The following is a 26,126-nucleotide window of genomic DNA, read 5'->3' as shown; positions in this document are numbered from 1 at the left end:
CCTAAGTATTTTATTTTATTTTTTGCAGCTATTATAAAAGGGATTGAGTTATTGATTTGATTCTCAGCTTGGCCACTGTTGGTGTATAGCAATGCTACTGATTTGTGTACATTGATTTTGTATCCTGAAACATTACTGAATTCATTTATCAGACCTAGGAGATTTTTGGTTGAGTCTTTAGGGTTTTCCAGGTATACGGTTATATCATCAGTGAATAGTGACAGTTTCACTTCCTCTTTACCAATTTGGATGCCCTTTCTTTCTTTCTCTTGTCTGGTTGCTCTGGCTAGGCTAGGCTGTTTTTCATTATTTGCCTTTTGGAATCTGGCTGCATCCATACTGCTAAACCTCAAAACTAAATACTTCAAGTAAACCGCTGGGTCTTGATTCAGCTATTGGTCCTGAAGTTAAAAGAGCTTGTTCGTTTCCAGATTCAGTGAGGAAGGTATTATAATCTAAGAGTGATGAGAAAGACGAAAAACCTATAAAAATCTATTTTCTTCTATGCAGCATAACAGCAAATTTAAATGGTGTCTTATATACCTCTGCCCATACAAATGCAGCTTGTGAAATATTATCAGTGAATATGTAAATCATACCATAAGTAGCATAGAAATAATGTATAGATACAATGGTTTCTAATTTAGGGAGTTAGACCTCTGAATTCCTTAATTATTGACTTAGATTTTTAGGGAGTTAGACCTCTGAATTCCTTAATTATTGACTTAGATTTTATTCACATATTTTAAAATTAAATATATATAAATAAAATTTGAATCTCATAAATGCAACTTGTAGTTGTCAGTTTTGTATTCCAAATGTCTAGCAAAAAATCTTGTCCCTAGGAAAGGATATGTTTTGTATTCTTTTGTAAAAGGCAGTGGCAGGGCTTTATTAAGATGTGAATGCTGATCTTCTCTTATCTTCTATGGGCCTGCATCGTCTGGATTTTTATGGGCTTGCTGTCTTACTAGGAGACTGACTCCTGCTATGTGCAACGATTTCCCTCTAATTTTCTCTGTCCTTTTTGGCTGAAGATCTCAAGTGGAGTTTGATATTACATATTATACCACACATCTTTTAAAAATTAATAGCTTTTGTGATAGGATTATAGTTCATTTTTATTGTAGAAAAGTTGGAAAATGTAGAATAAGTAAAAAGGAGAAAATCTGTCATGCTACCATCCAGGGATAACTAGTGCTAATAATGTAATGCCCTTCTCCTCAGCCTTTTTGTGTATATATACATCTTAAAATATCTAATTGACCTCGGCCGGGCGCGGTGGCTCACGCCTGTAATCCCAGCACTTTGGGAGGCTGAGGCGGGCAGATCACGAGGTCAGAAGATCGAGACCATCCTGGCCAACGTGATGAAACCCCATCCCTATTAAAATACAAAAACTTAGCCGGGTGTGGTGGCCTGCACCTATAGTCCCAGCTACCCAGGAGGCTGAGGCAGGAGAATCGCTTGAACCCGGGAGGCGGAGGTTGCAGTGAGCCGAGATTGCACAACTACATTCCAGCCTGCTGACAGAGCAAGACTCCGTCTCAAAAAAAAAAAAAAAAAAAATCTAATTGACCTTATACTACATATAATAGGGATATAGTTTATGTATCAGTTACAATGAATGCAGTAAAGTGGTCACACTGTGAAAGGCATACAGGAGCTGAGACTGATTGAGGAGAGAGCAGATTTATGTTCACTGCAGGAATTGGCATTTTTCTTTTTTTCATATTGCTAAGTTACATTCGATAAGTTGAATACATATTGAAGCAGTAGTACCTTTAATAATCTGATAACCTGCTCTTTTTTCTGATAATGTATCATAGACTTTATCATTAATAAATCCTACCTCCTCCTCCTCCTATGATCATTCTCCGAATATATTAGTAGAGCAGACTCTTTATAGTCTCGAAGAATATGTCTCAGATCTCTTGGGTATATCTTACAGCAGTGCTGTCCAATAGAAATAGTGCAAACCACATATGTAGTTTCAAATTTTCTAGTAGCCACATTTAAAAAAGTACAAAGAAGCAGGTGAAATTAATTTTAATGATATATTTTATTTTAGTATAAATTGTATATTGCAACATGCCATCAATATAATCAATTATTGAGATATTTTACATTCTATTTTTTCTATCTTCCAAATCCAATGTATATTTTCCACTTAAAGCACATTTCACTTCAGACTAGCTGCATTTCAGATGCTTCGTAGCCACAGGTGGCTAGTATTAGCACAGTCCTAGAACATGGAATTTCCCCCCAGAAGATGCAATAAAATATCACTTTGCAGGTATTCTGGAGAGGTATATGAGAAGAAAACAGCAAAGCCAAGTTACACCATGGATCCTGAACACTCACTTTGCTGTGTCACAAGATGTTAAACCTTTGCCTCAATAAAATTAGGTATTTCTATATTTATGGACCTTCATGTGACACAAGTGTTAAATTTGTAGTTGTCTAAAGGCCTACTGGATATATTATTTGCAGTAACTCTCAGAATGGTCAGTAAAATTGATTCTATATTCTAAAGTTCTGTTTTTAACTACCAGGTACTATGCTCATTACCTGGGTGATAAAATAACCTGTACCAAACCCTTGTGACACACAGTTTACCCATGCAACAAACTTGTAAATGTGTCCCCTGAACCTAAAAGTTGGAAATTAAAAAAAGTCATTCTGTTCTAAAATGAATTTGTGGCATTGTAATAAATATGTGGCATGGTCATAAAGGTTATGGATATAATAGAATAGAATTGAATAAGCTTTTTTTAAAATTGAGTTTGTGGTCATGTGAAAAATATTCCTTAACATCTTACGCTTTATTTTATTCCTGTAAGATGGAGATAATCCTGCCTTTTTTTCTTAATATGGTTTTGATTGTCAAATGAGATGAATGGAAACTAAAGGGATGTGTTTTATTCATCTTCGTGTCCCCAGGACTTAGTATAGGGTATGATATATGAACGTCCAATAAATATTAGACTCAGAGGCTGAATATATGTGAAAGAACTTTCTAAATAAATATGCTACTGGTGGAAGCTGTTACTACTGTACTTGATTTGTACTATTTCTTATTTAAGTTCTTTACTGGAATATGATAACCCTTTAATAATTATTTACCCTTACAATCAATATGTAAGTTTGCCTATCATGGTTGTATTTTTACTTACCTGTAATATTTTATTCATTAAATCTTGGCTGTAAATAAATATATTTCTAAAAATATGTTACTATCTTATTTTAAAACATGTTTAGCACTTAAATGTCTCTGCTTTTCTTCAGAGTAAACAATTTGAAATCTTGTTGTTGGTATTGGGAGATAGACTTGACTGCTTTCACCATACCCAATCAGCAGTTTGAGAGACAAATACAATCTCATTGGAGGCCAAGATGATAGAGGCAAAGTAGCAATATTTTAAATCCTGTAATATGGTTCTAGTAACCAGAAAAGGCTTCAATTTAGAAAGAGTTTCTTATTTCTATAATGATGAGAGAAACTCCATCTTTTTCTTCTGCAGTGGGATGCAACATTTCATCATTGCTTAGAGTGGAAGTATAACAAAATCATAATGCAAGAGCAAATAATGTCTACCCAGAACTGCATTTCAAAGTGATCTTCATGAAAACATAAGCTTTTTCTGGCCTCAGTTTCTGCAACTGCCCACTCACTGAGTCATCTGTAGCAGTTGAAAGTTTAGATATTTCCCATTCGTTAGGGTATTTTTTTTTTCATACAACGTGGCTTTTATCTATCCTGAATGAAGTAAGCAAGATTCATATAAAATGGCATGTGCAGTATGAAAGTCTGCTTTATTGTTTCCTGGGAATAAATGAAGAACTTTAGAAAGCAGTTGAATATTATCAGTGTACTAGGAACCATTAACTAAACGATACACTCTGGGAGTAGTTGGCACAGTTTTCTGTTTTCATTATATTCCCCCACTTTGTACCTTCACTCAAAACTGGAGCATATCTTTCATTATTTGATGACAGAAAGATAATCAGATTAAACTTAATTTTTTTCCTCTTTTTCTTCACATGATAATTATATACTAATAATTTTAACATGTAATATTTTAAATATTGAGAAAATATAGCACATGTTACTAAAAGATATGCGTGACATTGAAGACCATTTGGCTAAATAAATGGGTGATATGTTGATTGAATGAAATAATTGGTCTCATTTAAAGAGGAGAAGAGGGAACTTGCCTCTTTTCCCTTGATTTCTTCCCTTGATCTGCTTTTCTCCCCGATGTCTAGATATGCGTTTTAAAGCAATTCTATTACTAAAAATCCTCTGCTTGTTTCTGTTCCATTCTGAATTTTACTGTTTGTTGTTGTACTTAGGCACAAGGGAAGAGGATTGAAATCTGGTCCTTTTTTTTTTTTTAAAAGATGGAGCGTCCCTCTTGGCTCACTACAACCTCCGCCTCCCGGGTTGAAACAATTATCCTGTCTCAGCCACCATAGTAGCTGGGATTACACGTGCATGCCTCCACGCCCGGTTAATCTTTGTATTTTTAATAGAGCTGGGGTTTCACCATGTTGGCCAGGTTGGTCTTGAACTCCTTACCTCAGGTGATCTGCCCACCTTGGCCTCCCAAAGTGCTGGGATTACAGGCGTGAGCCACTGTGCCTGGCCCTCCTTTTCTTTAGTCTTCTACTTCTGTATCTTGCTTCTGCCCATTCTTAGCATAGAAAATATAATAAAGCAAGGTGTACTTAATGGCTACTTGTAATCATGTTATAAATAATTTTTATTGGAACTTTAAAATTCCAATACAGATCAGCAAAAGCTCTCTAAGAAAGTAAAACTGGCACCTTTAATGTATACCAAATTGCATTTCATGCATTTGACATTATGCTCTGTGTTAATTTTGAGTTCTTTCGTGGCAATGTCCATTGAAGTTCTAATGAATAACATTCTGTGGAAAATACAAAGATATGTTCATAGCTGATTTGGGAATTTAATTGAGCTATGAGCTACAATTTTTGTGTTGAGTTTTTTAAGAAACAAAAGAAATGTGATTTTAGGTGAGTATTGTTCTTCTTATACTCTTAACAATTGTATTATGACTCGTGCAGATTGACTGTCATGGTGTCTGGTCCTTGGGTATCATTTCTAGGAAAATGTTGAAAGAACAAGAAAAATGTATTCTTAATTAGTGCTAAAATTAAACCACTGCTTAAATTGCTAGCAAATTAGACATTTATCAGGAAAGGAAATAGTATGTACAGCAAAAGTAAGGGAGAAGAAAAGTTGCTCATGTATATGGTGATTATTTTGGAGGTAGTGGTTTGCAGTTTGATGATATTATTTGATGATATTATTGTGAACCATTAATCTGTAAGACACATTTATTATAAATGAGTTACAGGGTATGTATGAAAGCAGTTTTTATAGTATCCAGCCTACTTCTAGTGGGTAGAATGTGAGTTTTTAAAGTGTAAGATTTTTTTTCTTCTGATGTACCCCTTTTAAAATTTAAAATTTCTAAGTTTATGCCTTTTGTTGTATATATTGGGTTTTGTTGGATCTAAATGTTTTGTCAGTTATTCTGACATAAACAATACACAAAATTGTTATGTAGTGTTTGAAATAGTAAGGACCAAATGCAAAATCTTGATTATTTATCTCATTTTAGAGATTAGAAAAATGTTTTAAATTAAGCAAGTGATAGACAAATAATATCTCAGAAAAATTCAAACAATATATTGAAAAAGAAGACAAATCTTCCTTCAATATTTTTCTCTCTATTTACCTTCCAGAGGTAATCATTGCAGTCAGCTTGATATCTTTCCAAGCATTGTAGTGTATATATGTAGTTTTATTTTGTGTCTGTATTTTTAATATTTTGCATATGTTGTTCTACATTCTACCTCCTATCTCAATATTAAATATAGATGCTCCTCAACTTATAATGGTATTATGTCCTGATAAATTCATCCCCATGAGTTCAATTGTTTTAATTTTTAGATCCCACAAATAAGAGCATGCAAAGTTTGTCCTTCTCTGCTTGGCTTATTTCACATAACACAGTGACCTTCATTTTCATCCATGTTGTTGCATATGTCAAGATCTCATTCTTTTTTTATGGCTGTATAGTACTACATTGTGTATATGTACCACATTTTCTTTATCCGTTTCTGTTGATGGACATAGGTTGCTTCCAAATCTTAGCTATTGTGAATAATGCCGCAGTAAACATGGGAGTGGAGATATCTCTTTGATATACTGATTTCCTTTGTTATGGGTATATACCTGAGAATGGGATTGCTGGATCATATGGTAGCTCTATTTTTGTTTTTTTTGAGGAATGTCCAAAAACTTTCTCCATAGTGATCGTACTAATTAATTTACATTTCCCCAAACAATGTGCATGGGTTCCCTTTTCTCCACATTCTTGCTGGCGGTTATTATTGCCTGTCTTTTGGATAAAAGCCATTTTGACTGGAGTGAGATGATATCTGATTGATTTTGCATTTCTCTGATGATCAGTGATATTGAACACCTTTTCATAGACCTATTTGCCATTTGCATGTCTTTTGAGAAATGTCTATAGAGATCTTTTGCCCATTTTAAAATCAGATTATTAGATTTTTTCCTATAGAGTTGTTTGAGCTCCTTCTGTATTCTGGTTGTTAATCACTTGTCAAATGGGTAGTTTGCAAATATTTTCTCCCATTCTGTGGGTTATCTCTTCACTTTATTGATTGTTTTCTTTGCTGTGCAGAAGCTGTTAAACTTGATGTGATCCCATTTGTCCACTTTTGCTTTGGTTGCCTGTGCTTACGGAGTATTATTCGAGAAATGTTTGCCCAGTCCAATGCCCTGGAGAGTTTTCCCAATGTTTCCTTGTAGTAGTTTTATAGTTTGAGGTCTTAGATTTAAGTCTCTAATTCATTTTGATTTGATTTTTTGTGTATGGTGAGAGATAGGGGTCTAGTTTCATTCTTCTGCCTATGGATAGCTGGTCTCCCCAGCACCACTTACTGAAGAGACTGTCCTAATGTATGTTCTTGGCACCTTTGTTAAAAATGAGTTCACTGTAGATGTATGCATTTGTTTTTGGGGTCTCTATTTTGTTCCATTAGCCTGTGAGTTTATTTTTAATGCTAATACCATGCTGTTTTAGTTACTATAGCATTGTAGTATAATTTGAAGTCAGGTAATGTGATTCCTCCAGTTATGTTCTTTTTCCTCAGCATAGCTTTGGCTATTTTGGGTCTTTGTGGTTCCATATAAATTTTAGAATTGTTTTTTTCCATTTCTATGAAGAATGTCATTGGTATATTGATAGACATTAAATTGTCTATTGCTTTGGGTAGTATGGACATTTTAACAATATTGATTCTTCCAGTCCATGAAGAATCTGTAGATTGCTTTAGGTTGTGTGGACATTTTAACAATATTGATTCTTCCAATCCATGAACATGGTATATCTTCCCATTTTTTAGTGTCTTCTTCCATTTATTTCATCAATGTTTTATAGTTTTCATTGTAAGGATCTTTCACTTCTTTGGTTAAGTTAATTCCTAGGTATTTTATTTATTTGTAGCTATTGTAAATGGGATTGCTTTCTTGATTTTTTTTTCAGATTTTTTGCTGTTGGCATGTAGAAATGCTACTTTTTTTTTGTATGTTGGTTTTGTATCCTACAACTTTACTGCATTTATTAGTTATAATAGTTTTTTGGTGGAATCTTTAGGTTTATCCAAATATAAGATCATGTCATCTACAAACAATGATAATTTGACTTCTTTCTTTCCAATTGGAATATCCTTTATTTCTTTCTCTTGTCTGATTGCTCTAGCTAGGACTTCCAGTATTATTTTGAATAACAGTGGTGAAAGTGGGCATCCGTGTGTTGTAGACCTTAGAGGAAAGGCTTTCAGTTGTTCTCCATTCAGTATGATACTAGCTGCGGTTCTGTCATATATGGCTTTTATTGTGTTGGGGTATGTTCCTTCTGTATCTAGTTTTTTGAATGTTTTTTTTTTATCATGAAGGAATGCTGAATTTTAGCAAATGCTTTTTCAGCGTCCATTGAAATGATCATATGGTTTTTGTCCTTCATTCTGTTAATATGATGTATCACATTGATTGATTTGCATATGTCAAGCCATCCTTGCATCTTCAGGTTAAATCCCACTTGATCATGATGAGTGGTCTTTTTAATGTGTTATTGGATTCAGTTTGCTAGTATTTTATTGAGAATTTTTGCATAAATGTTTATCAGAGATGTTGGCCTGTATCTTTTCTTTTTCTTTTTTTTAAATGTGTCTTTGTATGGTTTTGGTATCAAGGTAATACTGGCCTCATAGAATGAGTTTGGAAGCATTCCTCCTCCTCTATCTTTCAGAATAGTTTGAGTAGCATTCGTATTAGTTCTTCTTTAAATATTTTGTAGAATTCAGCAGTGAAGCTATTGAGTCCTGAGCTTTTCTCTGCTGGATGACTTTTTATTATAGCATTGATCTCATTATTTGTTTTATTTTATTTTATTTATTTTTTTGAGATGGAGTTTTGCTCTTGTTGCCCAGGCTGGAGTGCAGTGGCATGATCTCAGCTCACTGCAACCTCCGCCTCCTGGGTTCAAGTGATTCTCCTGCCTCAGCCTCCTGAGTAGCTGGGATTACAGGCATGCGCCACCATGCCTGGCTAATTTTTTTTTTTTGTATTTTTAGTAGAGACGGGGTTTCTTCATGTTGGTCAGGCTGGTCTCAAACTCCCGACCTTGGCCTCCCAAGGTGCTGAGATTACAGGCGTGAGCCACTGCACCTGGCCTTGATCTCATTATTTGTTATTGGTCTGTTCAGGTTTTGGGTTTCTTCATGATTCAATCTTTGTAGGTTGTATGTGTGTCAGAATTTGTCCTTTCTAGGTTTTCCAATTTGTTGACATATGGTTACTCATAGTAGCCTCTAATGATCCTTTGAATTTCTGCAGTATTGGTTTTAATTTCTTCTTTTTTATCTTTTATTTTATTTATTTGAGTCTTCTTTCTTTTTTTCTTAGTCTCCTAAAGGTTTGTCAATTTTATCTTTTGAAAAAACCAACATTTCATTTCATTGATTTTTTTTGTTTCTATTTTATTTATTTCTTCTCCGATCTTCATTATTTCTTCTACTAATTTTGGGTTTGGTTTGCTCTTGCTTTTCTAGTTCTTTAAGTTGCATTGGTAGCTTGCTGATTTGAAATTTTTCTGTTGTTTTTATATAGGTGATTATAGCTGTAAATCTTCCTTTTGGTACTGCTTTCACTATGTCCTATAGATTTTTGGTATGTTGTGTTTCTATTATCATTTGTTTCAAGAAGTTTTAAAATTTTTCTTAATTTCCTAATTGAACCACTGGTCATTCAGGAGCATATTGTTTACTTTCTATGTGTTTATATAGTTTACAAAATTCCTCTTGTTATTGATTTCTGGTTTTATCCCATTGTGGTCAGATAAGATACTTGATATAATTTCATTTTTTTTTTGAATTTTAAAGAATGGTTTTGTGGCCTAACATATGATCTATCCTTGAGAATGATCCATGTGCTGAGGAGAAGAATGTGTATGCAGCAGCCATTGGATAAAATGTTCTGTAAATATCTGTTAGGTCCATTTGTTACAGAAGTGAGATTAAGTTTGATGTTTCTTTTCTGTCTGGATGATCTGTCCAGCACTGAAAATGGGATGCTGAAGTTTCCAACTATTATCATCTTGGGATCTAGATCTCTCTTTAACTCTACTTTTCTCTCTCTCTCTTGCTTGCTTGCTCGCTTACTCTTTAGCTCTAATATTGCTTTATATATCTGAGTCCTCCAGTGTTGGGTACATATATATTTACAATTGTTATATCTTCTTGCTGAATTGACCCCTTCATCATTATTTAATCACCTTATTTGTCTATAGTTTTTGTCTTGAAATCTATTTTGTCTCAAATAAGTATAGCGACCCCTGCTCTTGTTTGGTTTCCATTGGCATGGAATATCTTTTTCCATTTCTTTGTTTTCAGTATGTGTGTCTTTATAGATAAAGTGTGTTTCTTATAGGCAACAGATAGTTGGGACTTTTTTTTGTTTGTTTTTTTAAATCCTTTCTGCCGCTCTGTGTCTTTTGATAGGAGAGTTTCATTCATTTACTTTCAATATTATTACTGATAAGTAAGTAACTTACTCCTACCATATTTTTATTTGTTTCCTGGTTGTTTTGTGGTCGTCTCTTCCTTCTTTCCTTCCTTCCTTGCTGTCTTCCTTTTAGTGAAGGTGATTTTTCACTGGTGTTATGTTTTAATTACTTGCTTTTAATTTTTTGTGTATTTATTGTATGTTTTCTAGTTTGAGGCTACTATGAGGCTTGCATATAATATCTATCTAGCTATCTACCTATCTATAGATAGATATTTGATAATGGGTCTTAAATAACCCATTATTTTAAACTGGTGATAACACTGATTGCATAAACAAGCAAAGAAAACAATTAATAAAAACTCTATATTTTATCATCATCCCACCTGCTTTTTAACTTTTTTTGTTTCTGTTTATATTTTATTGTACTGTGTTTTTAAAAGTTGTAGTTATTATTTTTGATCGGTTTATCTTTTAGTCTTTCTACTCAAGATATGAGTAATTTAAACACCACAATTACAGTGTTGTAATATTATGTGCTTTTCTATATACTATTAGCAGTGAGTTTTGTACCTTTAGATTATTTCTTTTTGCTCATTAAAGTCCTTTTCTTTCAGATTGAAGAACTCCTATTAGCATTTCTCATAGGACAGGTCTGTTGTTGATAAAATCCCTTTTGTTTGACTTTTGTTTGTCTGAGAAAGCCCTTATTTCTCCTTAATGTTTGAAGGATACTTTCACTAGATACATACTACTCTAGGATAAAGGGTTTTTTTTCCTTAAGCACTTTAAATATGTTGTGCCTCTTGTCTCGTAGCCTGTAAAGTTTCCATTGAAAAGTCTCCCGCCAGTCTTATTGGAGCTACATTGTATGTTATTTGTTTCCTTTCTCTTGCTGCTTTAAGATCCTTTCTTTATCCTTGACCTTTGAAAGTTTGTTGATTAAATGTCTTGAGGTAGTCTTACATGGGTTAAATCTTCTTGGTGTTATATAACATTCTTGTACTTGAATATTGATACCTTTCTCTAGGTTTGGGAATTCTTCTGTTATCCCTTTGAATAAACTTTCTATCCCTGCCCCTCTGTCTCTCTGCCTCCTCTTTAAGCCCAATAACTCTTGGATTTGGTCTTTTGAGGCTATTTTCTAGATCTTGTAAGTGTGCCTCATTGTCTTTCATTCTTTTTTTCTTTGCTCTCCTCTGACTGTGTATTTTCAAAGAGCTTGTCTTCAAGCTTACTGACTCTTTCTTCTGTTAAGAAACTCTGGTGCATTCTTCAGTATGTCAGTTACGTTTTTCAACTTCAGAATTTCTGCCTGATTCTTTTAAATTATTTTAGTCTGTTAGTTAAATTTATCTGATAGGATTCAGAATTCATCCTCTATTTTATCTTGAATTTTATTGCATTTCCTCAAAAACAGCAATTTCAGTTGTTTAAATTTTTAACTTTTAATTTTTATGGGTACATAGGAGTTATATATATTTATAGGGTACAGTAAATGTTTTGATACAGGCATAGAATGAGTAATAGTCACATCATGGAGAATGGGGTATCCATCCCCTCAAACATTTATCCTTTGAAACAGCTATTTTGAATTATATGTTTGAAATGTCGCATTATCTCTGTCTCTCCAGGATTGATTCCTTGTGCCTTATTCAGTTTGTTTTAATTAGGTCGTGTTTTCCTGGATGGTCTTGATGCTTCTGGATGTCCGTTGGTGTTTGGTCGTTGAAGTGTTAGGTATTTATTGTCATCTTTGCAATCTGGGCTTATTTGTACCCCTTCTTTTTGAGAAGACTTTCTAGGTATTTGAAGAGACTTGGGTGTTGTAATCTTAAGTTTTTAGTTACTGCAGCCATGTCTGCATTAGAGGGCACCCTGAGCCCAGTAACAGTGGCTTTTGCAGACTCATAGAGGTGCTGCCTTGGTGGTCTTGGATAAGATCCAGAAGAAGTCTCTGGGTTACTAGGCCAAGACTCTTGTTCACTTCCCTTACCTTCTCCCAAACAAATGGAATCTCTTTCTGTGCTGAGCTGCCTGGAAGTGGAGGAGGGGTGACACAAGCACTCCTGTGGCCACCGTTACTGGGACTGTGCTGGGTCAGACCTGCGGTCAGCATGGCACCGGGTCTCACTCAAGGCCCATGGTAACCACTGCCTGCCTATTGCCTATGTTTGCTCAAGATACTAGAACTCTGCAATCAGCAGATAGCAAAACCAGCCAGGTTTGTGTCTTTCCCTTCAGGGTGGCAAGGTCTCCCTAGCCCTAGGTAGGTCCAGAGATGCCATCCAGGAGCCAGGGCCTGGAGTTGGAAACCTTAGGAATCTAGCTGGTGCTCTATTCTAATGCGGCTGAGCTGGCACTCAAGCCACAAGACAAAATCCTTCCTACTCTTACCTTCCCTTTCCACAAGCAGAGAATTCTGTCCCCATGGCCATCATTGTCCCAGGCCCGTGGTGAGTACTGCCTGGCTACTGCTGATGTTCACTCAGGCCCAAGGACCCTTCAATCAGCTTATGATGAATGCTTTCAGGCCCAGGACTCTCCCTTCAGAGCAGTGGGCTCCCCTCTGGCCCAGGGCAGATCTGAAAATGCCATCTAAGTGCCAACGCCTGAAATTGGGAACCCCGCAAGTTCCCCCTTGGTGCTGTATTCCACTGTGGCTGCCCTGGTAAGCTGTAAGACAAAATCTCCTTTACTCTTCCCTCTCCTTTTCTTAAGCAGAAGGAGTCTGTCCTTGTAGCTACCACAGCTGGGAATGTGTGAGGTGTTAGGTCATGCCTGAAGCCAAGTCTCACCCAAGGCCCTTGGCAAGTACTGCCTAGCTAATACTGCTGATTATTCAGGGCCAAGGAGTCCTTTAGTCAGCAGGTGATGCATCCTGCCAGGACTGGGTCCTTCCCTTCAAGGCAGTGGGTTCCCTTCTGGCCCAGAGTGTGTCTAGAAATGTGGTCCAGCAACTAGGGCCTGGAATAGGAGCCTGCTTGGTGGCCTGTCCTACTGTGGCTGAGCTGGTATCCAAGTTGCAAGACAAAGTCCTCTTTAGTCTTCCCTTTCTTCTCAAAAGGAGGGAAGGAGCCTCTCCCCAAACTGCGAGCTGCACTTCCTGGGGTTGTGGGGGGCAGTGTGGGGAGTGGAGTTCAAGCACTGCCTTGGTCGCCCTGGCTCGTATCTCACTAGGTTGTGTACTCGCCAAAGTCCACTGGCTCCAAACCCAGCACCACACAGGACTTGCCCAGGAATTGCAGTCCTTGTGGCCTAGATTGCCTTTCAAGTTTATTTAGAACCCCAGAGCACTTTAGCCCATGGTGGCAAGGCTCTCTGGAACTCAGGTTCCAGCTGCTGGGATGGGCAATTCCCCTCTGGCTAGGGCTGCTCTAAATGCTCCCTCTGTGGGCACCAGCTGAGTTCTGCCTGGTCTTGCTTTCCACTGTGACAGGGCAGCACTGAGGTCCAATGGAAAGTCCCACAAGCGGTGTGCTCTCTTTCCCCGCAAGTGCACAACTTCCCTCTCCATGCCACACAGGATGGGGGAGGGTGGAGGGGATGGTGTCAGCAATTGAACACTGTCTTTCCTACCCTCTTCAGTGCCTCTTTCAGTGACATGAAGTTAAAAAATCAGATGATTTTTGCTTGTTATGAAGGTGCTCTTTTGTGTGGATAGTTGTTCAATTTGGTGTTCCTGCAGGGAGGACAATTGGTGGATGCTTCTATTTGGCCATCTTACTCCGCCTCCTCCTCAACAAAACCTGGATCTTTTTTGATGAATGAGAACAGTAAAGAAGACCGTCCATGAGGGTAGAAAACCTGTATTTTCCTATTCAAAGTTAGATCCCCTGTACCTCTCTTTATATCTCATATGGCATAGACATGAAGATGTAGGAATAGATGAATGTATAAATGCCATATATATGATGCATATTAATCTTTGGGCCATGAGTTGAAAATAACCTGGCAGTTAAGGCTGCAGAGATTGCCTTGAATTGCATTGGTCTTAATACCTCTGTAATTCTGAGCAGTTAAGCTCTTTGATATATTATCAGAAATTTGAGTTATTTTGTTCTCTTCTGTATTTTACTTTATTCTATTAGAGGTATTACTCCTTTTTCACATACATTATCATTATTTAAGTTATGATCTAAGCTACACAGGTAACTTTGGCCACACCATTCAGAGTGAACAACTGTGATGAATATTGTTTAGTGTGTATCCCATCAGTGGTTCTATTATTTCCATATTGAAGATTCTGATTTTTAGTTCAGTTTTGCGAACATTTTCTGCATGCCTTCTTTGTGACAAGCCTGGTGCTAAATGCTGCGGGTGCAAAAATGAATGAACTACAGTCTGGCCTTCCTGTATCTCACTGCCCAGGAAGAGAATTTCAATGCTACATGTCAAGTACAATTATAGGGGTATACACAGGACCATAGTTTTGCACTTTGGTGTTAATTTGACCATTCTGATATAGAGATAGTTCATAGGCTAAGAGTTTAAAGTATTTCTAATGGTTCATCACGCTTCACATTCTGGTATTATCACTTTTTAAGAACTTACAGGTGAATAATTGGATATTAGTATGTATGTGATCATCTCTTCTCCCCTGTTTAATTTGTTGGTTAAAGAGAGAACTCTTTAACTTGTTTGCTATCTTATTTCCTTGTATTAGTTTGCACACTGTTAGTATACAATGTCAAGAGTTAGCAGAATTTAGGATCCTTTGATAGCGATTTCTCTTCCCTTTTTTGGGAAGGGATACTAAAAAACAGTGATTCAGACTTCTGTATCTTTCTGCTTTACACTTTTTCTTTTGGATACTTGCTGGTGGGTACTGTTATCTTAGCCTGAGCCCAGAAATAGTGCCATCGAATCATATTGCTTTTCATTTCAAGTTGGCAGCATCTTTAATAGCAGTGCAATAGTCTGGCCTGGTGTTCTCGAGTTGAAAGGATTCTAGCATTTGTACCGTAGAGAGTAAATAGTGCCCCCTTTCCCTGGTATCTCTCTTTTTTTTTTTTTTTTTTTGCCCTGAGTTAGGTTGGTGCCAGTACCCTTTCCTCTTGTATTTAAATCTGACCTTTGTATTTCTGTCCTGCTAGAATATAAACTTTGTGAGCAGGAGTCCTCTTGTTCACAGTGGTGTTCTAGCACTTAGAATAGTGTCTGGTATATAGCAGCTTGTAGTAAATACTGTTGAATGAATGGTATGTGAACAGTGCTACCCAGAAGACTGAATGAATCTTTAATGCACAGTTCTTGTTTCAGAGCAAGGAATTGTATTCCTATTCTTTATGTGAAACTATGTGGATACTGTGTAGCTCAGCAGTAGCACCATGGGTCTGGGCTGCCTCAACCAGTATCATTTGCTGGGGTAACTAAAAAGATTCTTACTGCCCAGCTTACCCAGGAATAAGGAGAGTCATAAATGGAGTCTTCTAAGTCTGTGGGGCTGGGATTAAAGGTCTCTGTGACTTTAAACTAAAATCCTGATGGGGACAGTGCACCCTCACAGTCCTAGGGAGCCCTTTGAACTTATTCTACAGAGGCAAAAGTTCTTCTTTTTGGTTGTGTCATCTTGCAAGGAGTTCCTGGAATTCCCAGGGCATCTGTCTACTGGATTGTGCCCCAGGAAAAGTTGACAGTTTATTGTCCTGTTTAAGAGCTGGGGATCTGTAACCAGACCACCTTGTTGAAATCCTGGCACTGTGATTTCCCTTATTTGTGATCTTCAGCAAATTACTTATTTTGTTTCTTAGTTATCTCATCTTTAAAATGAAAATAGTATCTAATTTATAGTCTCATTTGTGGATTAATAGAGGCAAAGGGCTTAGAACATGCCTGGCACATAGTACCAATGTTCAGTAAATATTAACATGTACATATTTGATACAGAGAAAATGCATACCTCTTTTACTCATTTTCATTCTAATATGCTTTCCTGAGGAAGATGAGAAGCCACAGAGGTGCAGCTGACATTCTGGGAATTTTACAGAGGCCTACCTGTGCCCGTGGAAGTGTGTTGAGCATATGATAGCACATAACATCAGTTTCTAATGCTGTCATCCATCACCATGTGTCAGGTAGAAAGCAGGTGGAGAACTTTAGCTCTGGAAAGCCCTAATTATCCTCAAAGCAGGCTATGCTCAATTTGACAGTGTCATGATTTTTAATATTTGAAAATTCCAGAATTGCTACTCTGGATGTAATCCTTTCTTTTTCTTCTTCTTCTTTCCTGCTTTTACTTATACAGTTAGGTGAATATGGTGCTCCACTTCCCACACAGATACTCAAATAGCTCTGACTGCTGACATATTAGTATCTTACTGTCAGCACATAACTTGTTGCTGTGTTATTGACATTTTCACTGGTTTGAAATTTTTACTGTTATCTGGGTTTGAATCCCAGCTCTCCCAAGCTTCAGTTTTCTTTCATTTGTCAAATGGGATAAAAGTATCCACTTCATAGGGTTGTTGTGAGGATTAATGATGAATACAAAACGCTTAACATAGTACGTGGCAGGTAATATTAGTTGTAAAGTTAATATATCCATTATCATCATTCTGTTTCAAATCAGCAATGAAATACAGACTACACTAATTCCATTTCTGCTTGGAATTGTGAGTCTAAATGCAATGTAGCAGTTCCCTGCTTGAAATATACTGTAAACCTTCCAATTGCAGTCAAGATTTTACTACCTTCTAGGGTATACAGGGATGGTGGAACATAGTAAACCTTGAGATTTGGCTTTCCCGTGTTTGTATTCTAGCCTTTCTACGAAAAGGTAGTAACCCTAGATTTCTATTACATGCACCCCTTGATGCCTCCTCCAATAAAACTGCAGTAATCTAATTTGTACTCTGTCCTTGAAGACAGAATTAGAAAGTGCATCCAGTACGTCTGGTAGCAAAGTTCTGAAATGCCCTCTAGGATAATTACTTTCATAATAACCTATAAAATTTCATGTATAACCACAAGTTATCATCCTAGCTTTGTTACGTTTCTTTTTCTTTGACTTGCAAAACATCCCTCCATGAGAGATGGTATTATCTCCCATTTACAAATTAGGAAAGCAAGGCTCAGAAAGGTCAAATAATTTGCCTAAGGTTGCACACCTGTCTAGTGACAACACAGGGTTGATTCACTCTACAGCTTTTTCCTTTTTTGCTCAGAATTAGAAAGCTGAATCCCAAAATTAGGGTCAAAATTTTTCCTATAAAAACTTGTAAATGATACAACTAAAAAAAGAGAATGGATGCAGTGACTCATGCCTGTAATCCCAACACTTTGGGAGACCAAGACAGGAGAATCACCTTGAGCCCAGGAGTTCGAGATCAGCCTAGGCAATATAGTGAAACCTTGTGTCTACAAAAAATTTAAAAATTAGCCAAAGTTGGTGGTGCACGTCTGTAATCCTAGCTGAGGCTGAGGTGGGAGGATCGTTTAAGCCCAGGAAGCAGAAGTTGCAGTGAGCCCAGATAGCACCATTGCACTCCAGCCTGGGCGACAGAGCAAGACCCTGTCTCAAAAAAAAAAAAAAAAGAATAAGCAAAAGAAGGTAGACAGGCAGAAAGAAGATATGAAGAAAGTTAAGTTAATAAATGTGGAACATAAAAGATAGGATGGAAACAAATTTATTCAAGTATCTCTGGTAAACAATTCATATAAGGCCTGTTTGATGGAGTATTTTTTTTTTTTTTTGTAGTGTGAAGTTTTAACTTGGAGACCCAGAATTCAGACTTGAAACTATAGAAGAGAGGATGAAGAGAATATTAGCAGTTGAAAGGAAAATGTAGAAATAGAAACATTATGTATATTTAACAGAAAACAATGATCAACATGAAATGTTGAAGATATATGTTCTAAGTGATAGCTGTATGTAGATATGGTTCAGAGAAGGCAAATTGCATGTATTGTTTGATACACGGAGAGAAGATTCAGGTAAGCATTCTGGAATTAATATTTCCTGAGTTAGTTGCCATAGTATTAAATTATATTTTTCTGTAAATGAGATGCCAATATGAGTCTTCTTTTATTTGGAGTGTTTAAGCAGGGGAAAAGGAGGCAGACACTGAATAGCTACTGCAACTATCTGAGGAAGTGTTGTAATACACTAAAAGTTCCGATACAAATTTCATTAGCTGCATGTTAGCATGTCATATCTGTCACTCTGAGGCTTTACCTTTTATCTATGAAGCCCACATTGGTAATTAAACATTTTCACATGTTTAAACTTCTACAAGAGGCTCAAGTTTTGTACCTTCAATTTACGCATGATCCAGTTGCATATACTTTTCAAGTTGTTTTTATTTTTTTGAGACAGGATCTTGCTCTGTTGCCCAGGCTGGAGTGTGGTGATGCTATCATGACTTACTGCAGCTTTTACCTCCTGGGCTCAAGCGATCCTCCTGCCTCAAGCCCCACAAGTAGCTGGGACCACAGGTGCACACCACCATGCCCAGCTAATTTCAGCTATGTATACTTAGAACATACTAAGTGTACCCACTTGCTAACATTCACTTCAACAGGATAAAACTGGCCCTACCTCCCCTCCTTACCAACCAACTCTCCTCTGACTTCTGGGTTTGTCAAGAAGGCTGCCATCCACATAGTTGGCCAGATACCAAAATGCTGAAGTCACTTTTTATTCATTGAGTGCTTCATCTTTATATCTAACCAAGTCTGGTAGTTCTTCCTTTGGAATATATAGCTTGTTCCTTTCCCTTCACTGTCACTATTTTACTTATTTTTAATTTTTAATTTTTTTGCTATAGAGGGAAAGATAATTATTGCTTGTTTTTTGGGAATTCTCATAACTTCCTCAAGTAATTTTGTAACACATTTTCCTGGGTAATGCTTTTTCATTTTTGCTTAATTTAGTTATGTAACCTTAGTTTGGCTGCTTAGGTATGTCACTGGAGAGCTACTTCCCTATTGGAGATGTAATTCTCAGTTCTGCTAAGAGAGGAGATCGTACACATCAGTTAGGGTTGTCATAAAAGGAGTTGAAAACATCAGCTGTTAGCAAATCACTTTCCTTATGTGATTGTTTTGAATTTGAACAACAAATCCATCTGTTTTGCCTTAAACAAAAGGTAAGATATGCATAAAGACAAATATTTGTAACCTAGTATGAGGGAATTCTTACCCTACAAAATTATTTTAGGAGCAGGCTAATTATATTTACACCTAGGCAGTGAACAGCCAGTCTTTGAAGAGAGTAAAGCATCAGATAACTTACCATTTTAAAAGTCTATTGATGTGTTTGTTTCCAGGAAGAGAGAATTTAATAATTTATTAATTTAAGGGAGCAAGTGTTTTTGTAGAAAAGATTATCAAGATTGTAATCAGGCCTTAATGGAAGTTTTCTTGTGAGAAATTCTAGCAGGAGGGAGATAATTTCTGTTGGAGACTTATTCTATGTTGAGAACACAGAAATAGTTCAGAAGTGTGTTAGGAATGTTTACAAACTTATACGTCTGCATTTTATTGAGTTAACAAGTTTACTATGTCTTGTTTAAATAGATTTTTTTTTACTCTGGGTACACAATAATTGTATTAGAGAAATTCCTTAAAGATCTTTGGTAAGAGGATCCCTCTCCATCTGCTGATTTCCAATATATTTCTGTTGTGCAGTAGCCAGCTATGCATGCCTGTCGATTGAGGTATTAACGAGGCATGAGTTTGCAGTTCAGTAGGAATCTAGACATAGTGGTGTCGTGGGAAGATCTTCTTGCACGTGGTCTGCTGTGACGGATAACCAACTGTGGGACATGGGGAAAGCAACACTTCTCTCTTGGCTTCATTTCTCACTCTGTAAAATAAGGGAGTTAAATTAAGGGCCCTTCTATCTCTGAGTCTCTCATTTTATGATGCCACCAGAATCCCTTCTGAGCTCCTCATGAAGAGGTGTTTGTTCCATAGCCCTTTCTATTTTTTTAATGTAGTCCTTGTTCTGATGGATATGAACAAAGCCAGCCTAAATGGATTGGGGTTTTGGAAAATTTTTTCCCTCTGATTGTAATTAAGTGACCTAAACAGATATTGAATTTATGACCATAATGTTAATAGCTTTGTGCTACCAACAGCATTTTAACAACAAAGCAGGAATGTTTCCAAACTAGAAATCTATGAAAATTCAAATATTGATGAAGAAGGCTTCACATACTTTGTTGTACATAGAGCCATTCTTAGGAATACTTGGGATGCTCATTCTAATAATAACTTCCGTATAAGAGGTAATGAAGAACAAAGACGTTGGAGGCGTACTTCATGGGTCCACATCTGGTTCTGCAACTTGCTTGTTTTGTGACTTTGGACAAATTATAATACCTACTAAATAGATTTTCTGAGGAATAAATGCTGAGGAATATATGCCTGGCCTTTAGTTCTATATATGTTTAGCTGCTGTTATTAATTATTTTTACATTCCAGGAGTCAGTGCCTCCTATAATAGCTCCATTAATCCTCATAGCAGTTCTATGAAAATAGTACCATTTTTATCCTCATGAGGAGACCAAGACTCAGAGAGGCTAAATAATTGGCCCAAGGTCACATATAAAATGGGTGCTAGATTCAAACCAGGTTTATCTGACTCATTCTAAAACTAAGGCTCCTTCCTTCTTCGTATATTCTGCCCTAAGCCTGGTCGTTTGGATATTCTCAATGCTTTTAACTAGTCAGGAGGCAGTTGGTGTTAGAAGACCAAAGGCTCAGGTGGCATCCAAATAAGTGCCTCTCTTAATCACCATGATAAAATGATGTGACTCTTCTTTAGAAATGTGCCTTTCAGACTTAAGGGTTTTCCACGAATTATTTTCATACAGTGTGACTTCCTTTTGTTCATCTTCTCTGCAGAATGAGGCAGCCTTGGCACCCAGTCCCCAGATAGCCTTCCTTATAAGTGGCCTCGAAGTATCTGGGCTGGATTAGAAAAAAGACTCCTTTGCCATATCTATGTCCTTACTTTTACAGAGTGAAAATTGTAATACATAATTACAATGAAGTTAAGAACCAGAGCATCCCCATAGCTCCCTTTATTCCTCAGATATTTATTTAATATTCAGCTATCTGACATTTTAATCTGAAGTTTAGTCCTTTTATTTTTTGCTGGAAAATTTTAGAATGGCTTTAGAGTGAAACAGCATCATTGAAAATAAAACAATTGTCTTCTATTTGCAAAACTTTAAAGTACATTTGTTTTAACCACCTCTAACCATTTTTGTTTTGTTTTTTATTTTTACTTGAAAATTCTTTAGCAGAAATAATGACAGACAAATAGGCTTCTGTCATTACTCAACTTCCTTATGACAGTGTTACGCTTATTGCTGAGTAATAGTAATTAGCGTGGTTTTGGGTGTAGGCATTTTACATTTTGAATCTGAGAAGATTTTAGGTTCACCCAAGTTGCTGAATCAACTCAGTATTTCAGGAAAGTATCTAATGCATGGGTTCCAAGTAGTATAAATATTAAAAAGTTAATTGCATATGCTCTGAGAAATTCTGTAAGCACTCTTTCACCTTTATTTCATAGATGAACAGTGAAGACAGTGGTGAGGGGATTTTATCAAGTTTATTTGTAAAAAGTCCTGGGCTGGCAGACTTTTTCCTTAGAGCCAGATGATCTGTCACAACTACTCAACTCTGTTGACATAGAGCAAAAGCAGCCATAGGCAACTTGTAACTGAATGGGTGTGACTATTAAAATAAAACTTTATTTAGGCAGGCTTAGTTTGAGAATCCTAAATGGATCTGGTAGAGGGCCAACGGAAGGCAGTTGGCACACATGTTGATGAAAACAGTTGTTTAAACTTCTGGCAAATTTGAATACTAACTTATAAAGGAGTCAATAAGGTTTATATAAAAATAAAAGCAGTGGTTTGAAATACCACAACAGTAAGGACCACTCACAAGGAGTTCTGTTTCCAAAATGGCATAGTTTTGCTCTTAATGTATGCTTAATAGAGTAATGCGTAATGTATTATTAATTTGGAAACTATTACTTGTCCAGCAACATGTGCAGATTTTCAGGTTTTTTTGTACATTTAAAAATGATAAATGGAAAGTGCAATACCATTCAAGGGAGGAACTGCTCAATACTTAAGTAGTTATTTGCCAAATCACATTTTGGATTGTTTCTGTTTTTAACCGACATACTGACTGAAGTTTGCCAAAACCTGATTGCATTTGGAAGGAAAATGGCATTGTTGCTATTTTCTCTGCATGAGAATATCTAAAACCAGGTGGCTGGCAGCAGGGAGGGAGTAAAGGTAAAGGACAAAAATATAATAGTTTGTGAGCTTGTTTTTTTTTTTTTTGCACTAAATTTCAGATCTAGCTAGGTTATGTTTTGTTTTACTCTGATCTTCAGAATACCTAATTTATTTTCTACATTCCATACCCTCCCTCAGGTAAATAAGGGAAACCCCACTGTATTACAATTAGTATTGAATTCACTTACATTTTTATTATTGAGGTATAATTGTAAATCATTTTGTTAGAGTTTAATCTTTTGATTCAAGTTGACTGGTGTTTTTATTTGCAATCTGTATTTTACAGTGTTTAATCCTAAGTATGTTTCCATGAACGGGTAGTTTGATTTTTAGAGCTAGAGAGAGTAACTGAGTTAAAGTGCACCAGGTAGCTTAGAAAACATTTTAAAATAGTGACTTTATAATTGCTACATCTTAGAGCTTAAGAAATAGAGAAGGTTAGATTGACCAAAGTCATTCTAAAAAGCAAAGCAAGACCCACATGAGTATTTTATATTAGATCATATTTCTGTGCTTTTATTAGAACCATTAATTTGGTAGAATTCCTAAATCTAGTAAGTATTATTATAAGAATGATGTTGTATATGGGGGTGATGCCAGTTTGAGGCTATAACTGGGTATAGCCTTGGGTAGTGTTTTTGCTCAAAGCTTTCTTTTTGTTTTTCACACTGATACCATAAGGATGTCATGCAGTCCCCAATCTGAATCCCTAGTAGGAAGATTTTGAACAGAGTTCTGACAAGTAGGGTTATCACATTTTTATGTATCCTTTAACAGTTAACCTACCTGAAAAGATCAAAGGAACATGGAGTCAGATGTTGCAAGTTTTAACTCTGATGTTTCTTCTCAAGGCAGATTTCCTATTGCAGTGTGGATATTGTTCTCTGTTTAAAATAATGATATAAACTGGCTGGGCATGGTAGCTCATGTCTGCAATCCCAGCACTTTGGGAGGCTGAGAGGTGTGGATCACCTGAGGTCAGGAGTTTGAGACCAGCCTAACCAATATGGTGAAACCCCATCTCTACTAAAAATACAAAAATTAGCTGGACGTGATGGTGGGAGCCTGTAATCTCAGCTACTTGGGAGGCTGAGACAGGAGACTTGCTTGAAACCGGGCAATGGAGGTTGCGGTGAGTTGAGCTCATACCACTTACACTCCAGCCTGGGCAATAGAGCAAGACTTCGTGTCAAAAAAAAAAAAAAAAAAAAAAAGGAGATATAAACTGATTTCATATTTCAACATTTTGATGATTCAGAAGCTGATGTATTAATACATTTTCAAAGTAGATCAATAAACATTTTAAGAAAAGTTATTTTTTCCTTTGTTTTAGTAGTAGTCTGAATATTCATAAAAGTTCATTTTTGGGGTCAGATTGATTCATTGAGCCCGGTATGGAAAAACTTCCTTGTGTATTTAATTTCATTTGGATTCCCCTTTAAGAAGCTAATAGCCATATTCCAAATGTGCATAAAACTGTCAAGTTAATAGGAAGAATACTGAGGATTCTTAGACAAAATAGAAGAAAAAGAAGAGAAAGAAAAATGACTCTGCTCTAGGAGGAACACAGAACTGGAAACTAATGACCATTTTAGTACCTATAATGTGGCAGGCATTCCCTAGTTTTGGAATTGTCAGTACCCTCTAAGAAGTTTGATAGAGGTGTGCATGAAGGAGGGAGCCTAATGCAGATTTGGTGTGGGTTAGGGAGGGGTGTATTGAAGGGCCCAAGAGGAAGGATGTCAGGAAATATTTCTAAGAGAAGAACTCGAGCCTCACATAGCCACACTATTAGACAAGGTGAAAGAATGAGCCAAGGTATGGAAGTATTAGACAACATTAAAGACTGGGGATCTATAGACATTCAGTAGAAATGATTGGTGAATGAGGAAATGGAAGGTAGCATATGGTGAAGGATGAGATTGGAAAGGACTGTTGGGTGTCAAATATTAGGGGCCTTATGTTACCAGGCTGTCAAGTCAGAACTTTGCCCTGATGGTGGCAGGGAATCCCTGAAGGAAGCTCTTTGATTTGTTAGCTGTTTCTATTAACCACTCTTGCCCCACTAGAGTTAAAGATAGACATAGAGATAGATAGAGAGGAGGGAAGGAGGGTATGAGTGAGAGTGAGAGAGAGAGAGAGAGAGACATGGATGGAGTCTAGCTTGAAACTTTTCTGTGAATTTTAATTTTACAAGGATTTTTGGGTTTTGGTATATTGTATCCAAAGGCAGAGAAAATATGAAGGTATCTTAAAACCCTGACATTAGAATTTTAAAAACTTAACTCTGGTTTTATTCCACATTTTGGCAAAGCATCTCATTTCTTTTAGTCCCACTTCCAGTTCAGATACAATTAGGTTCTTAGATTCTTGTTTTTGCCCTATCCCTTTTTATCAAGGTGGCTTTGGGGGATATTATGGTGTGCTTTGGGGTTGGGGTAGAGGTGAGAGTGCCTGGAGAAGGCAAGCAGGCAAGCTAATTGCCATCAAAGCAGCAATAATGGCTAAATGAGTACTTCTGAAATTGCTCCTTCTAGAATGTTTTTGGAGAAAATGTTGGGAGAGTAGAGTGTTGTAATCGAGAAGAATGATTTTCTGGTGGTTGAATTTCAGCACTCTGTAACCTGGATGGATAAAAATGACTCTATGCCTTACAAGTGAACCTTTCTGTTTACTCAATGAATTGAATCTGTAATAGAAAAGATAAAGTTTGTTGGTAATGTCAGATTCAGTTCTTCTTTACTGTTCTTAGAGCATTGCCTTATTCTTTTAAAGAAAATTTTTTTTTTTTTTAAGAGACAGGGTCTCACTATGTTGCCCAAACTGAAGTGCAGTGGCTATTCACAGGCCCCATCATAGTACACTACAGCCATTAACTCCTGGCCTCAAGCAGTGCTTTTGCCTCAGTCTCCCACGTAACTTGAACTACAAGTACACATCACTGCATCTGGCCATTGCTGTATTCTTTAAGGATCAATTATGTCATGCTGAGTTGGTTTCCTTGCTTCCATTGTCTCCCAACTGTAGTCCTAGATTAGCTTTTTAGGTTATTAATCTTAAAACATGATTTTTAGCATGTTACTCCATTATTTAAAACTCTATAATAGCATTTTGCTGTTTGGGTTCCACAGAGCCTCTGGGATATTCTCTGTGAAGAGGGAGAGCAGGGTTTGGGAAGTGCTGGGGAGCCAAGGCTGACCTAATAAGGCAAATCATATTATTAGCTCATATTATCTAAATAAAACTTATTTTACCTGGCAGTTATACTTCACTCTGAAATTACCTGAGAAATAAGTCCCTCCTAAAAGATTGTGTATTAAATGTAGATAGTTTTGGGTTGATGAAAGTGGCATACCAGGGTTTCCAGCAACACTTACTCTGCCATTTGGGAGAGAGGGAGATGCTTGTCAAGCAAATAGTTGTTGTATAACTGATTTTTGGCCAGTCATGGTGGCTCACTTCAGTAGTCCCTGCAATTTGGGAGGCTGAGGTGGGTGGATCACCTGAGCCCAGGAGTTCGAAACCAGCCTGGGCAACATAGTGAAACCCCATCTCTACACAAAGTACAAAAATTAACTGGGCAGAGTGGTGCATGCCTGTAGTCCCAGCTACTTGGGCGGCTGAGGTGGGAGGATCACTTGAGCCTGGGAGGTCGAGGCTGCAGTGAGCTGTGATCGTGCCACTGCATTCTAGGCTGGGTAGCAGAGTAAGAACCTGTCTCAAAAAATTCAAAA

At 36.8% G+C, this 26,126-nt stretch overlaps 1 protein-coding gene and 1 long non-coding RNA gene across 46 annotated transcripts in view; one reads left to right on the top strand and one right to left on the bottom strand.

Annotated features, from left to right (window-relative positions):
• PEAK1 (pseudopodium enriched atypical kinase 1) overlaps positions 1–26,126 on the top strand; it is a 313,738-nt gene that overhangs the window by 14,528 nt on the left and 273,084 nt on the right. For 8 of the 45 annotated variants that reach the window (XM_054531185.2, XM_054531200.2, XM_054531177.2 and 5 more), the window contains exon 2: positions 17,826–18,061. The gene's annotated coding sequence lies outside the window, so the exon portion shown is untranslated. 45 annotated transcript variants of the gene reach the window in all.
• The window catches only part of LOC129050160 (uncharacterized), a 74,173-nt gene continuing 67,696 nt past the window's right edge, over positions 19,650–26,126 (bottom strand). The window contains exon 4 of the long non-coding RNA XR_008513690.2: positions 19,650–19,934. This is a non-coding gene — a long non-coding RNA (uncharacterized LOC129050160). The remainder of the gene's footprint in view (positions 19,935–26,126) is intronic.

This window comes from Pongo abelii, chromosome 16 (assembly GCF_028885655.2).
Source record: "Pongo abelii isolate AG06213 chromosome 16, NHGRI_mPonAbe1-v2.0_pri, whole genome shotgun sequence".
Taxonomy (NCBI): Eukaryota; Metazoa; Chordata; class Mammalia; order Primates; family Hominidae; genus Pongo; species Pongo abelii.
This window is presented reverse-complemented; position numbering and strand designations above follow the sequence as displayed.